At 51.7% G+C, this 15,175-nt stretch overlaps 1 long non-coding RNA gene across 1 annotated transcript; it reads right to left on the bottom strand.

The window, feature by feature from the left end:
• Positions 1-677: 677 nt before the first annotated feature.
• Positions 678-12,316, bottom strand: LOC128627949 (uncharacterized). Its single transcript, XR_008392258.1, has 2 exons — positions 12,092-12,316; positions 678-1,637 (listed from the first exon to the last, which is right to left on the bottom strand). It is a non-coding gene; the product is annotated as an uncharacterized LOC128627949 (long non-coding RNA).
• Positions 12,317-15,175: the final 2,859 nt, after the last annotated feature.

Genomic DNA, 15,175 nt, shown 5'->3' on the forward strand with positions numbered 1-15,175 from the left:
TAAGACACAGGTTTATGACTTCCGGGACCTGGACATCGCATAGCACCCGTGGGGCCACACGGCTACGTCCTACGTGGAGAGCGAGCCGCACAAGGGCCCCCGGTTCTGTTCCTACTGGGCTAGAGGTTGGAGGTCTAGGTTTCTCAGGCTCACTCGTTACTGGAGAATTGAAAAGAGAAAGGCGGGGACTTAAAGCACAGGAGAACAAACGGGTAGCACAAATGTCCGCTACTGAAAGCAATCCAGATCTCTAATGCAAAGCACCCGAGGGGGCGGGAGGGGGCGTGGCCTGGCTCTGCAACTAGTCCCTGGGTCCAAGCTTGCTTGGCGGCGGCGGCAGAAAACTGTACTTGAACAACAACACTTAAAAAAAAAAGTTTAAAAAAACATCAAAAAGAAAAAACTTGCATCACAAAGCAAAACAAACAGAGCTCACACTGCACTCTACTCTGTGATGCTGATGCCCCCAAGTAATAGGACACTAACTGCCTGGGGACCTGACAGGGGAAAAGTCAAAGGTAGGGCACGTAGTCACCTAGAAAGCACGCGTCTAAGTAGGGTGATAGTAGCGAATTCTGTAATAATTATACAGGCAATAGATTGAAATCCGGTCCGCAGTCCTTGTCCCAAACTGGGGGTTCATCCGTGAAAGGGCTCAATCAGCGATTTGAGTGATATATTCTTTAAATTTTTATTTACTCATTTTTAGAGAGGGGAAGGGAGGGAGAGAGACAGGGAAACATCGATGTGTAGTTGCCTCTCGCACGTCTTCTCCTGGGGGCCTGGCCGGTAACCCAGGCATGTGCCCTGACTGGGAGTTGAACTGCCAACCCTTTGGTTGGTTTGCAATCCACTGATCCACACCAGCCAGGGCTGAGCAATAATTTTTTTTTAATTTTATAAATTGACTTTATTTTTTTATTTTTTATTTTTCACTTATTTTTTATATGGATTGACTTTAGAGAGAGAAAGGAAGGAGGGGGGAGGGAGGGGGGAAGTGGGGGAGAGAAGGAGGAAATGGGAGAGAGAGAGACATTGATTTGTTGTTCCACTTATTTATGCATTCACTGGTTGAATCTTGTGTGTGCCCTGACCAGGGATCGAACCGGGAACCTTGGCCTATCAGGATGATGCTCTTAACCAACTGAGCCACCCAGGGCCAGGACATTAGGTAATATTGTGGAGTATTTTAACACCTCGGGTCATCTGGTGTAAGTTTAAACCCGTGCTGAGTTGGTAAATCGATCCAGATCTCATTGAATCAGTCTCTTAGTCCTGAGACTGGGTCAGCTCAGTTCAATATTTATGACTCACACCCAGTGATGCAGGTGGGTTCCCAAAATTTGTCCTTTCTTGTGTAAGGAAGTAATCAGGTATTTAATAAGAAGCATTTCTATGAAAATAAAAGGAAAAAAGTTGGTGATTGGAGCAAATGATAACGCAGTTTCTAAGCCTGAAGAGCTGCCAGTTGAGAAGAAATCTGGATGTCCATGTGCCTTTTGGTGACGTCACTGGGTATTCAGGTGAACATTTTTCAGCGGCTGACACAGCATCAGGCATGGGGATTGTCAGAGCGTAAGGTCTTGTGGCGATTTCTCTGAAGTCTCTATTGAGTTGTCCAACTGCAGTTCGCAGAGCTTCAGGGGAAAAAGGGCAGTTTTACTACTCGATAAATCCAAGTTGGGGGCGGGGGGAGAAAATTGAAAAGGTCAGTTAGAGCTGCAGGCGAACTTTTGAGGAAACTAGAATTCAGGATGCAGTCTGGTTTATGGGTGGAAAACAAAACCTCAAAGGTAAGTATCTGAACTGGGATGTAACATCCACAGGTGTGTTTCTAGTGTTGCTCCAACCTCTGCTCCTGGCATCACCTCTTTCTCTGTCTGACTTTCCTGCCGTCCCCTGCCACCAGATTCCATTGCTGCCCCTCCCCCACGGACCACCCTGGCTAATCTCCCCATCTCAAGCTTCTTACCTTAGTCTCAGTCCCTGCTGCCCTGTGGGATTTACAGTCACAGATTCGGGGCATGAGGCCACGGACCTCTTCAGGGGCCATTATTCTGCCTATCAAAATTGGGTTAATTTAGTGAAATTGGATTAAAATGAATTTTGCCTGCTTCTCTTTTATTTTTTAAATATGGCTATCAGAAAATGAAAACTGACCTATGTGGCTCCCATTTCATTTCTTTTTATTTACATCCTCCTCTGAGGATATTTTTTATTATTGATTTTAGAGAGCAAGAGGAAGAGAGAAAGAGAAACATTGATGTGACAGAGAAACATCGATTGGTTGCCTCTGGGATGTTCCCTGACTGGGGATTGAACCCACGACCTGGGTATGTGCCCTGACTGACTGAACCCACAACCTTTCGGTGTGCGGAGGATGTTCCAATCAGCTGAACCCCACGGCCAGGGCTCCATCTATTTCTACAGGACTGCTCTGTATGTTTGCTGGTCTGTCTGTTTTCGGTCTCCCTCCTAGGCATAGAATGTACACTCAAGAAGACTGGGATTTTGTTTATTTACCACTGTATCCCTGGCTCTAGTGCAGTTCCCAGAACATAGTAGGCCCTCAGTACATATTTGTTGAATGAATAAATATTATGGATGGTTTTCCTGATGACCTGTCTCTCTCATGAACTCTCAGACAATCTCCACCCCCCCACCCCTCGCTGCCCCCCCACTCCCACAGCAGCCCCGTGACTTCCTCCTCTTCTGCCGAGATCAGGGATCCAGGGTAGAAGCTAGATCGGGTGGAGGTGGGGGCGGGAGAATGATTTGGAACAGTCCTGGAAGAGGGAGGGAGTAAGGCTGGTTAGAGAAGGAATCCATCCCAGACCAGTAAACATCTTTCAGATGCTGACCCTCCTCTTCCAGGACGTGGGCCTGGCTGTTTCCTTGGAAATGAAGGCCAGGCCCCACCCCATGTCCGAAGTGATGGAGATGTGGTTGCCATGACGACCCCGCATCCTCAGGATGGCGACATCTGTTGCAGCCAAATAAATACCCTTTGAGTGGAATTAGGGTGACACGGGATAAAAATAGCAGCTCGGATAGGGGCTCGAGCTTCCATTTCGAATCTTGCCAATCGAGCTGCACCACCCACCGCGCTGGGGGACCGCCCAGCTCCCTGGCCCTCAGTTTCTCAACTTCTGTTACTTTTCCCCCGCTCTAATTCTTGGGCATTTCAACATGCACACAGGTGACTGTAGCACCGTGCTGGCTCCTCAGTGCCTAGACCTCTTCTCCGGCAAAGACCTTGTCCTCCACTTGCCCACATCCCCTCCGCGCTTCCGTCACCCGAACGGACACCTGGTCACAACCAGCAGCCACACCGGCTCCCTCCACAATCTCAACGTTGAGCCTTCCACACCAGCACCACCGTGTGGGCCTTCCCAGCTCACTGGCGTCTGGACTCCAAAACTCCTTCGACCCCCTCAGCAACCCCTCCATTCACTAATCCAACCGCTTTCCCATTGGCTCCACCCTCACCCAGTTTAGAGCCCTGCGAATCACCGCACTCCTTTCCTTGGCCCCGCCCCCAACGCCCTGATCTCTTTTACTCGCGGGCCGCAGAAGGCAGACCGTCAACTACCTGCCTACCGGGGGCGGGGCCGCTCTGCTGGGTGGGGGTAGAAACACCCATACTCACGTGGACAGGTCTCACTTTACCCTCGGGACCGTGAGCCTCAAGGCAGTGCTACTGTTGTGTGGCGATTCGCTTTTAGAGCCCTAGCCCATTCGCTCTTCTTCGGGTGCCCCTATTTTTTTTTTTAAGTTGTGCTAAAAGGCATGTAACATAAAAATTGCCATTTTAAGCATTTTTGAACGTCTAATTTAGTGGCATTAAACATGTTCACAATGTCATGTACCCATCACCTCTACCCATTCCCAGAACTTTTCATCAGCACGGGAAATTCTGTTTCCATTAAACTTGAGCTCCACCCTCCTGCCCCCAGCCCCTGGCAACTCTATTCTACTTTCCATCTTGATGCATCTGCCGATTCTAGGTACCTCACTTAAGTCTATTCATACAATAGGTGTCCTTCAGTGTCTGGCTGATTTCACTGAGCATAACATTTTCAAGGTTCATCCGTGTCAGAATTTCATTTCACTTCGAGGCATTTTATTTGTGTGTATGTGTCTCGTTCCTAGAGAGGCCCAGGGCTTTCCTTCCTGGGTGCTTTTGTCTTGCTTCCTCGCGGTTCATGACGCCCGCTGTGGTTGTCAGTACAATGAGGCCAAAGCCATGGGAGGGGCCTGTGAAGTTCCCACAATTTTCCCAGCTCTGTGATCATCAATGATTTCACAACCGCCAGGGGAATCGTGTTTCATTAACATAATTGCAAACTGGAAAATGACTCTGGAGCTCAGCTTGATAAGATCTTTGCAAGAGCCTCTCTTTTTGGCATTGTTGATGCTCTTGAACTCTTGAGGACATCCACGCCAGCATTATGGTGTGAGCACAGAAAGTTAGCAGCTGAGCCCTGGCCAGTGCGGCTCAGCTGGGTTGAGTGTCGTCCCACACACCAAAAGGTCGTGGGTTTGATTCCCAGTCAGGGCACGTACCTAGGTTGTGGGTTCGGTCCCCAGTCCAGGCGCACACAAGAGGCAACCTATCAGTGTTTCTCTCCCTCCCACCCCCCTCTCTCAAATCAATTACCATATCCTCAGGGAAAGATAAAATAAATAAAATTAAAACATTTTTTACCAGTCAGGGCACATGCCTGGGTTGCAGGCCAGGTCCCTAGTAAGGGGTGCACAGGAAGCAACCACACATTGATGTCTCTCTCTCCCTCTCTTTCTCTCTCACTTTCCCTCTCTAAAAATAAATAAAATCTTTAAAAAAATTTTTTGAGCCCTGGCTGGTGTAGCTCAGTGGATTGAGCGTGGGCCTGCGAACCAGAGTATCGCGGTTCAGTTCCCAGTCAGGGCACATGCCTGGGTTGCAGGCCAGTTCCCGGCAGGGGACACATGAGAGGCAACCACACATTGATGTTTCTCTCCCTCTCTTTCTCCTTCCCTTCCCCTCTCTCAAAAAATAAATAAAGAAAATATTTAAAAAAAAATTTTTTGAGCTTCCCTCACCCAATGTGAGGGGTGCTTTTTACCCACCTTTTAAAATTGTGAAATAAGGATAGTTTCTCTTTCCCATAAGCCCCTGGGGTCTTCTGCATTTTGTACCCTGACCGTATGCTGCCAAATCAAATCAATAAATAATATTATTGTAAAAAAGTACTTCAGCACCTGGCACGGAATGAGCCAGCAATTGGAAGTCGTGTTGTTACATTGAGGAGAAGCAGCAGGGGGCGCCTTTGCTCGGTCCACGCCCTACCCAGCTCGCCTCCATTCGGTGCCCCTGAACACACACGCGTGGGGAACCTGTGTCTCCTCAGAGCCTCCTCCACGCTGGCCCCGGCCTAGCTGAAGACCAGCCCTTGAGGTGTTTGATCTGACCCCTTCAGAGCCTTCATCTTGGGCCTGAAGCCCATCAGAGGCAGCTGGAGCTGGGGATGCTCCCCAGATGGGCCTTTGAAGGTGAGATGAAAGCCCCTGGGTCACAGCCAGTGTGCGCGGCCAGGTGGGACGCTCAGGAATGCTAGGGCTGGGCCGGGAAGAGGCTTAGGCTGGGCGGACAAGGAGGTAGAGAAAATCAGCCTTCCGGAGGTGACCGGGGCATTCACTGTGTACCTGCTGTGTACCCAGATATTCGCTGGACAGTGCCTGGGACACAGTGGTGGCAGACCCGCATGGGGCAGTGATGGAAGCAGGCCAGTGACAACCTAGAGTGAACAGTGTTGGGATGGGGCCTCTGATGAAGTCAAGGAGGACTTCCTGGAGGAAGGGAGGTTAAGCCACTCACCGAGTCTATGACGCCCAGGGAGATCAATGTTTTTGGCCACATAGATCAGCTGTACTGGCCTTTCTGATTCCTGAATGCTACAAGCTCATTCCCAACCTCTGAGTCATTGTACTTCCCAGGAGTGTTCCTTCTCCTACGTCAGATTGCAGATCAGTTATTGTGGCAGCATGTTACTCTTTGAAAGAATTCCCTTGCTTCTGGCTTTTGTGGACTCCTTTACTTCCTGTCTTCCCAGCTAGGATGTGACCCAAACACCCCCCTGCCCCGGCCCTGCTCCCTCGTGCTTGGCAGGGTGACTAACAAAGAGCTGATGCCTGACAAATTGTTGTCACAGGACAGAGGGAAGCCAAGATTCTCCCGATAAACCACGGTCTGGTGAAGAGGTGGGAGGAGGGCATTCCAAGCAGCGGGAACAGCATGTGCAAAGGCTTAGAACAGAGAGAGAGATCCGATGTTTCAGAGACCCTGGGGGAGAAGGTGCCTGACTGGAACGAAATGCCTGGGGTGGGAAGGGGGAGGAGAAGAGGAGGAAGAGGAGGGAAGAGAGGAAGAGGTGTGAGGAGAGAGCAGGAGAAGGGGGGAGAAGGAATCGGGGAGTGGGCAGCGTGGGAGTCAGCTGTGCCCTTACGAGATGGGGTGCAAAGGACCGGGAGCTTTGATTCATTGGACAGGTGGACGTGGCCTGATACCACTGGAAGCTTTTTACGCAGGGGCCGAGGGGGCCCAGGGGCCTTGCTGGGAGAGCCACCCTGCTGGCTGGCTGGCTTGCAGAGGCTGGGCCTGAGGGATGGCCCTGGCCTCCCGGAGCCTTCTAAGTGTTAAGTGCAGAACATTCCACGGCCAGACCTTCCGGAACAGGCCGTGATGGCTTGGCTCCGGGTCACTGGCCAGGCCTCCACGTGGCCCAGGCTCATGGTCCTCCGTGTCCCTGCTCCCAACAGCAGTGGGAGGTGGTACTTTTTATAGAACAGCTCAAAAATGTTAATAGGTAATTAAGGAAACAGGGCACAGAGTGCTGGAGGTACAGGACGGGGCACCGTGAGCGCCTTCCTTCTCCCCTCCCCTTGGGGCCCCTCCAGGGGGCGCTGGCCGCCACTCTCTCAGGTTTTCTCCTGGAGGTAGTCTCTCGCATGTAGGCACAGAAGGTGAAGTATTCCTCAAGTCAGGGAGATGATTCTGCACCTTGTTTTTAAACTGAAGTGTACACAGGCATACCCCAGAAATGTAGTGGCATCAGTTCTGGGCCACCACAATAAAACGAATCAAAGCCTTTTTGCTGGTGGAGCACAGTGCCTTCGAGTTGTAAAAACCACAGCATCCGCGAAGCGCAATAAAGCAAAGCTCAGTCAGAGGATGTTTGCCTGGCCCGAAACGGTTGTGGCTCAGTTGGTCGTGTCATTGTTCTACAACGCGAAAGACGGCTGGTTCAATTCCCAGTCAGGGCACGTGCCTGGGTCGCAGGTTCGGTCCGCACTCAGGGCATGTTCCAGAGGCAACTATTCAATGTTTCTCCCTCATATCAATGTTTCTCTCCCGCTCTTTCTCCCTCCCTCCCCCTCTTTCTAAAAACAAATAAATAAAAACTTTAAAAAATCAGCCGAGGCGGGAGTATTGACACCACAGGCATTGGCAGACACTATGGATCAGCACCACGTCCTCCCCGCAGAGAGCCAGTGGTTAAATATTTACCCGCACACTGCTGCAACGCACAGAGATTTAGCTCATTCTTTTGTAGAGCAGCGTAGTATCTCCTTGCATGGATGAGCCGTAAGAGATTTTGCTGGTGTCAAACAGGAGACCACGCGCCCCAAACAGTGCCTGGCATCACTTCTGCCAAATCCCATGATACCAAACCTAGATTTAATACCTGACCTAACAGCTGTTCCAGCTCTCCCAGAAATACATTCTTAACCAATCGGGAATTTTCTGGTCAGCTGAACCCTCTCTCCATCTCCACTCCCCCCTAGAAAGAACAAGCAGTCTGTATGATAAAAGCCCTTATTATTCCCTGCCCCCAAAGATGTCCTGGTGGAAAAACAATTCTTTTTTCCCTTTTGTTAATAGTTACCTTGCCCTGCCTTGCTTTCTATGAAGACATCTGTCCTTCTAGTTGCCTGATTTGTGAGCTGCCTAAAAAAACCAATTAGATCTGCCCCGGCTGGTGTGGCTCAGTGGATTGAGCTCGGTCCTGCAAACCAGAGGATTGCGGTTTGATTCCCAGTCAGGGCGCATGCCTGGGTTGCAGTCCAGTTCCCGGCTGGGGACACACGAGAGGGAACCATACACTGATGTTCTCTTCTTCTCTCCTTCCCTTCCCCTCTAATGATAAATAAATAAAATCTTTAAAAAAAACCCAATTAGATCTTCAAACGCACACTGTTGAGTTTCATTCTTTAACCCTTGGTCTCCTCTTCCCGATGGGCACACAAACAGGGCTTTGGTGATTTTGCCCTTGTGGATGAACCCCACAAACAAGAAGTACCGTGTCAAAGGGCACGGGAGTTCTAACGTTAATGCCTGTGGCCTCACGCCTCGTGCCTTTGCACGGAGGAGAAGCAATTTCCGCGTCCCCAGGCTGGCGGGTTGGAGTGCAGAGACCTTCTGGGAAGATGCAGCTTGATCGTTTGGCCCTGCAGCTTAAACGCCTCCATGGTTCCTGCTGCTCCCGGATGGACAAAGTCTTCAGATCCTTCCAAAGCTTAAGCCCTCCATCAGTGGCCTTTGTCCCTTTGTCTTGCAACCAGAAAGTGGCACCAGCACTCTACCAGGACCCCTTGCAAATTCCACATTCCAGCCACCTGGATAACCTGCTGTCTGTCCCCTGAAGTGGGCCGTGTTCCCGCCCACGCCTGCTTGCTGGCACCTTTCCCCTTTACGGGAGGGAGCTTACTTCCCAGTGCCCTTTCCCCAGGTTTATTCCCATTCCATCCAGCCAGCCCCTTTCTGTCTCAGGAGACTGAAAAATCTCCCCATAAGGATCTTCAGAAAAATCAGAAACTGATTGGCCCATCTGAGTGAGAAGTCACCAAAGTGGGTGGCTTCAGGCAGGGCTGGCTCTAGGAGCTTTAAGTGATGCATGCAGCCAGGCGTGACCCCGGGCCTTAGCTGGCATCATGCACAGCTTTGTCCCTGGCTCCTTCGATCATTTGCTGTGGGATTTTGGGACTCAGTTTCCTTTTCTGTAGTAGGAGGGGATTGGACCCGTTGGTTTCTACCATGCCCTCATATTTCATAAGCCTGCTTTATTTGAGTTCAAGGGGTGCACCCTACCCTTCTACCCTGAAATGCTGACTCCCGCAGCTCTGGAACGGGGAAAATTAACTTTGCCCAGGGCCTGGTAATCAGCACTCAGCCTGCCCCTCATCTCAGGCTGAAGTGCAAATTCAAACACCTCTCAGAGCTGGGCCGCCAGCAGTCAGTCCCTTCTCTCAGAAAGCAGGCAAGGGGCTCTTTGGACTTTTCGCCAGAGATCCAGCTGGCTGCACCGGTGAGGGGAATTACCCTGAACTCAAGGACTCCCGTAGCCCCAGGCGGTCTGAGGCAGCAATGTCCCAGACACACGATGTCCTTGTCCTCCAGGCCAGCCAATGACAATGACGCCTACAGTCCCATGAAGGGGCTGTGCACTTATTTTTACCATAAGCTCCTGGCAGGAGCACACTCCTTCAGAACCCCGAGGCAGGCCTGGGTCCCCTCACATGCCCCAGTGTGAGGACTGGCTCACCTCTAACCAGGTCTCTTTAAAGGGAAAGCCACTAATTACACTAATAAAAGCCCTCCCCCAGTATTCTGATCTTATGAGATTGCCTGGGCCTATTATTCGAAGGAGTTTGACTGTGTGATTTTGTAGAATCCTCTGCCACCTCAGGGGCGGATTCTACTTTCATGTTGTTTCAGAGGCAAGGACGTGAGTCTCAGAGGCGGCATCCGCGGTGCAAGGTCAGCGAAGAGGTGGGGGGGGCGGTCTCTCAGTCCCTACTCACCCCCCTCCCACCACGCTCTTGACTAACATCCTATCCTGCCTCACTGGAAGCATCAAGCATCTTCAGTGCAGGTCACCTGAGCCCCGGGTCACCTCTGGGGTCCCCGGGCAGGGCCTCCCAATGGCTGCGCTGCACACAGATCCCTCAGCCTTGGCTGGATCTGCGGGGAGAGAGGTGGGTGGTGCCCGACACCCCGCCCTGCGCCTCCAGGCCCAGAAACCCGAGTTGTGTTGGACCACAAACCACAGGGCCCCCGTGAGCCAGCAGCTGGGGGAGGTGGGACAGAGCAGGCCAGACAAACTGGCTCTTAAATAAATCATTAGACAGGTTGCAAGGGACACTCTGGGCCTGTCTCCAGTCCCCAGGCTGCAGCTTCCCGACAAGACTGAACACGTGAAGTTTTATTGCCTCTTCATGGCCATGGATGCAGGGGCCCAGCATCCTTCTTCCCTTCCTGCTTCTCAAAGAGCGACCCCACATTCCCAGAGTCCCCACTGCATGCCTGACCTAGGCAGGGCGATGCTAGGGACGCCGCAGTGGTCCAGACTTCCCGGACCCCCAGCCCAATGGAGAGGATAGGCCCATCCTCAGTGTGTACCCCCAGAGTGGACGGGACCAGGGGGCTGGAGGGGCCTGGAGGGACACCTGACCCAGCCTGGGGGTCTGGAGGACTCGGGGGACCCTGGGGAGAAGTCGGAAGAGCTTAGTCGGTGAAGACAAAAGCGTATGAGGAAAAGCAGCGAGGAGTTAGGCCTGGGAAGGTCGGGACGCGGTAGATCAGGCAGTGTTTTTCCAGCTGTTTTCAATTTGAGACACTGACTACTCACGGGAATGTGTATTTTACTTGCTGCACGTATGTGTACGTACAAGTGTTCGGTAAATTAAATGAAAATTGCACGAGACAAGTATACTTACTTGTATAATATGCTGTGATGTTTAGTTTTGAAAAATTAACTGCTTGAGCTCTGCTCATTTATTTTATGCCCCACGAATAGGCTGGCACCTCGAGAGGTTTGAAAATATAGAACCCCCGGACGCCAATCAAAGAATGGCATTCAGCAAGCGTGCCCACCAGTCTGCCCACCCTCTTCTCCTTCTGGGTGTGGGGTGGGATTTTACTTCCCTCCTCCTTTTAAAAAAATGGTTTTTTTGCTTGTTTTTAGAGAGAAGGGAAAGAGGGAGGGAAACATCCATGGCTTGTATCTTGCAGGTCCGGAAACTGGCCCGCAACCCTAGCAAGGGCCCTGACCAGGAATCAAACCGGTGACCTTTCTGCTCTCAGACGGGTGCTCAAGCCACTGAGCCACGCCAGCCAGGGCACGTCCCGCCCTTTTGAAGTCAGCCTTTGGAGTCCAGAAATCTGCATTTAAAATTATTTATTTATCTTTATAGGGGAAGGGAAGGAGAGAGGGAGAGAAATATCAATGGTTGCCTCTCGTGTGTCCCCTGCTGGGAACTGGCCTGCAACCCAGGCATGTGCCTTGACTGGCAATTGAACCGAGATCTTCTGGTTCGCAGGCCTGGGCTCAATCCACTGAGCTATACCAGCCAGGGTGGAATCTGCATTTTAACAACCAAATGGGAGCTATGAGACTAGGGAAGTTTAAGAAACAGTGTTATAGGTGATAAACTCCATGAGGTAAAATGAATTAAAAGAATCGTTTTACACTGATTTCTTTTAAGAGAGAAACATCAATTTCTTATTCCACTTATTGATGCATTCATTGGTAGATTCTTGCATGTGCCCTGACCAGGGATCGAACCACCAAACTCGGTGTATGGGGACAACACTCTAACCTACTGAGCTACCTGGCCAGGGCCAAAAATGGTTTTAACTTTAGCCTTTTAATTTTTATCTACCTGATCTGGCTCCTGCCCACTGCTCCAGCCACTTTTCTCAGCAGTTTCCACTGCCACCACATGGAACTATTCTTGGTTTTCTAAATTTCCAAAATTTCTCACCTTCAGGTCTTTATCTTTGTGGCACCCTCTGCCTGGACCCCTTTCCTCCTCCCTTCACTGGCCAGCCTTAACATGCTTCAAAATTCAGCTCAGATGCTGCCTCTTCCAGGAAGCCCTCCAGGACTCCACTCCCCAGGCTGGGTATCCCCCTGGGCTCCTCCGTCCAAGCCCTGCTCAGTGTCCCCCTGCACTGGCGTATGAGCCCAGGTGGGCAGGAGCTAAGCCTGCCTCAGCCACAGGGCTGGACACACAGTAGGCGCTCAGAAAAAGTTTGCTGAGTGCTTACCTGAGGGAGGAGGTGAGGCTGTACCTTCTAGAGGTGGCTGAAGCCCTCCTGCTGCCAGATACGGGGTCCCGTCGGGAAGACACCACTTGGAACAACACTCACGTCACAGGGGGCCAGCTGAGGCCTGGAAGGGCCGCCCTGCCCTGTGAGACCCGGATTTCCTACGCACAGCCCAGTCGCCTTCCACCCTCTCTCTCTCTTTTCTTGTAGTCCTGAACTGCTGCCCCCAACTCCACCCCCCGCCCCCCAAATGATGAAATCGGAATCTGGGTAAGAGGTTTCACTGAGTGGGGAGAAAGCTGGTCGAGACCAGTTTGAGTATGTTTTCCTGTCCAAGCCTGGGGAGGGCGGGGCGGGGGGGCGCGGGGACACTCCTGGCCAATCCTGGACCAAAGCCTCAAACCTTCCCCTCTTGTCCCAGACTCACCCCCACACTCCGGGAAGGCTCTGGGATGCTGGGGTCACGGACTGCTGGAGCCTCCTCCCTCCTTCTTGCCTCCGGTCTGGCAGCCCTGTGCATGGGCCGGCCCGGGGGGGGGGGGGCGCACCAGGCTGAGCCCGGCCTGCCCACATGTTGCCCAGCTGGCCTTGATGCCCGGGAGAGCTACCAGGTGGTTGCCTGGCGCCCAGCCTGGCCACCTGCTGCTGCGGCACCTGAAACCAGCAGCCAGGTCCCAGCCCTACCTGGGGCTTCCTACCCTCCCTTTGCCCTGGTCTGTGTGTATGTGTCTATAGGAACGCATGAAAGATTCCTGTCTTAAAGAAAAGAAATCGAAGCCCTGGCTGACATAGCTCAGTGGATTGAGCACGGGCCTGTGAATCAGACAATCGCGGTTCGATTCCCAGTCAGGGCACATGCCTGGGTTGCAGGCCGGTTGCCTGCAAGGCCACTTCCCTGCAGGCCACTTCCCAGCAGGGGACTCACAAAAGGCAACCATACACTGATGTTTCTCTCCCTCTCTCCTTCCCTTCCTCTCTAAAGATAAATAAATAAAATCTTAAAAAAAAAAAAGAAAAGAAATCGAATTGAACTTCCTTTTATAAAGAAAGATTTTATTTCTTTTTAGAGAGACGGGAAGGGAAGGAAAAAGAGAGGAAGAGACACAACAATTGGTTGCCTTTCACACGCCCTGGACTGGAGACCTGGCCTGCAAGCCTGGCGTGTGCCCTGACCAGGAATCAAAGCGGCCACCCTTTGGTTCTCAGGCCGGCGCTCAGTCCACTGAGCCACACCAGCCAGGGTGTCAATGCCTTTAAAAAAATGCCTTTTTAAATATAGTTAAGCTACCAGGTGATGTTAGTTTTGGACGTACATTAGGTTCAACATTTATATGCCTTACAAAGGGTTCCCTGTAAAAGGTGCACTAACCACCTGTCACTGCAGATGGTCATCACGCAGTTGCCCAGGCAACTGTGTTCCGCGTGCTGCGTTTCACATCCCTGTTACTTACTCTATCACGAGAACTTTGCATTTCTTTTTTTTTAAGATTTTACTTAAAGCCCTGGCTGGTGTAGCTCAGTGGATCGAGTGCGGGCCTGCGAACCACACAATCGCAGTTCGATTCTCAGTCAGGGCACATGCCTGGGTTGCAGACCAGGTCCCTGCAGGCCAGTTCCCAGCAGGGGACCCACGAAATCTTTTTAAAAAGACTTTATTTATTTATTTTTAGAGAGAAGGGAATGGAGGGAGAGAAACATCAGTGTGTGGTTGCCTCTCGTGCGCCCCCTACTGGGGACCTGACCCGCAACGCAGGCCTGTGCCCTGACTGGGAATCGAACCAGCAACCCTGTGGTTCTCAGGCCTGCGCTCAATCCACTGAGCTACACCAGCCAGGGCTGCACTTTTTAAAATATTCTTCGTCTTTTCCACACAGCCCCTCACTCCAGTCGCCTCTAGCGACATCTGTTTGTTCTCTGTAGATAGTCAATGCGCTTGAGAGAAAGGCTGGACTGTATTTGTCGCCCCCATCGAGGACATGGTGCCCTGTCCTATGCACCTTCTCCTGCACCTGTATTTTCACCCTTAATATTTCTTTTTTTACTTTTATTTTTAGAGAGAGGGAAAGGGAAGGAGAAAGAGAGGGAGAGAAACATTGATGTGAGAGAGAAACATCAGTCGGTTGCCTCTCGTGTGCTCCCCGACCAGGGACCGAACCCACCACCCAGGCACATATGTGCCCTGACTGGGATTCGAACTGGCAACCTTTCTCCCTGCAGGACGACACCCAGACCACTGAGCCACACCAGTCAGGGCTCCCTTGACTATTTCTTGACCACCTGATTTATTACTGTCTCAGTCTACGTGACATCTCTCAGCATTCTGTCTTGTGGATGTGGTTTGGTGAACGATTGAAGGAATGTGTTACTGAGTTGACAGAGGCCTGGTTGAAGAGTTTGGACTCTACCCTGCGGGCAGTCACTGGGGCTGCGGGGCGGGGCTCTTCTCAAGTCTGTGGCTTTGCATATACTGTTCCCTTTGTCTGGAATTCTCCTCCAACTCCTTCCTACTCCGGCTGTGATGTCTCCTCCTCCAGGAAGCCCTTCCTGGTCTCCAAGCTGGGTCAAGCACCGCTTCTGGGTTGCCCCATCCCACACTCCGCATCAGCACTGTCTGGGGATGGGACTCTGTGCGACTCCAGACGGTGATTCCCTCGAGGACAGCACAGGGACAAGCTTGGTCATCGCTGGATACCTGGCACCCCCCCCCCCATCACAGGGACCAGTGATGTGCTCGGAATAAATGATGGACCCTTGAAGGGAATGTCTCTGCTTGGCGGGGAGCCAACTGCAGGGGCAGCTGTGGGGTCTTCTAGGGGTTGAGGGCTCAGGCTGGGGTTAGAGACACCTGAATTCAAATCCCCTGCCCAGATAGGGGTTTGGAGCCACAAGGGGCCTCACTGCCTGTATCTATCTGCATCTAAATTAGTGAACTGGGAGAGCGACTTCTAAAGGATCCTGGTTGTAAGAGAAGGGTGTATCCTGTTGCTGCCTCGGGGCTTTGCATTTCTCTTCCCTTTCATTAGTATGCAGTTTTGGTAGGTTCTTTCATGTCCCTCAGGTGTCATTGTGACCCCTCCCTCTGTC

This window comes from Artibeus jamaicensis, unplaced genomic scaffold (assembly GCF_021234435.1).
Source record: "Artibeus jamaicensis isolate MK-2021 breed Jamaican fruit bat unplaced genomic scaffold, CSHL_Jam_final contig_1526, whole genome shotgun sequence".
NCBI classification, from domain to species: Eukaryota; Metazoa; Chordata; class Mammalia; order Chiroptera; family Phyllostomidae; genus Artibeus; species Artibeus jamaicensis.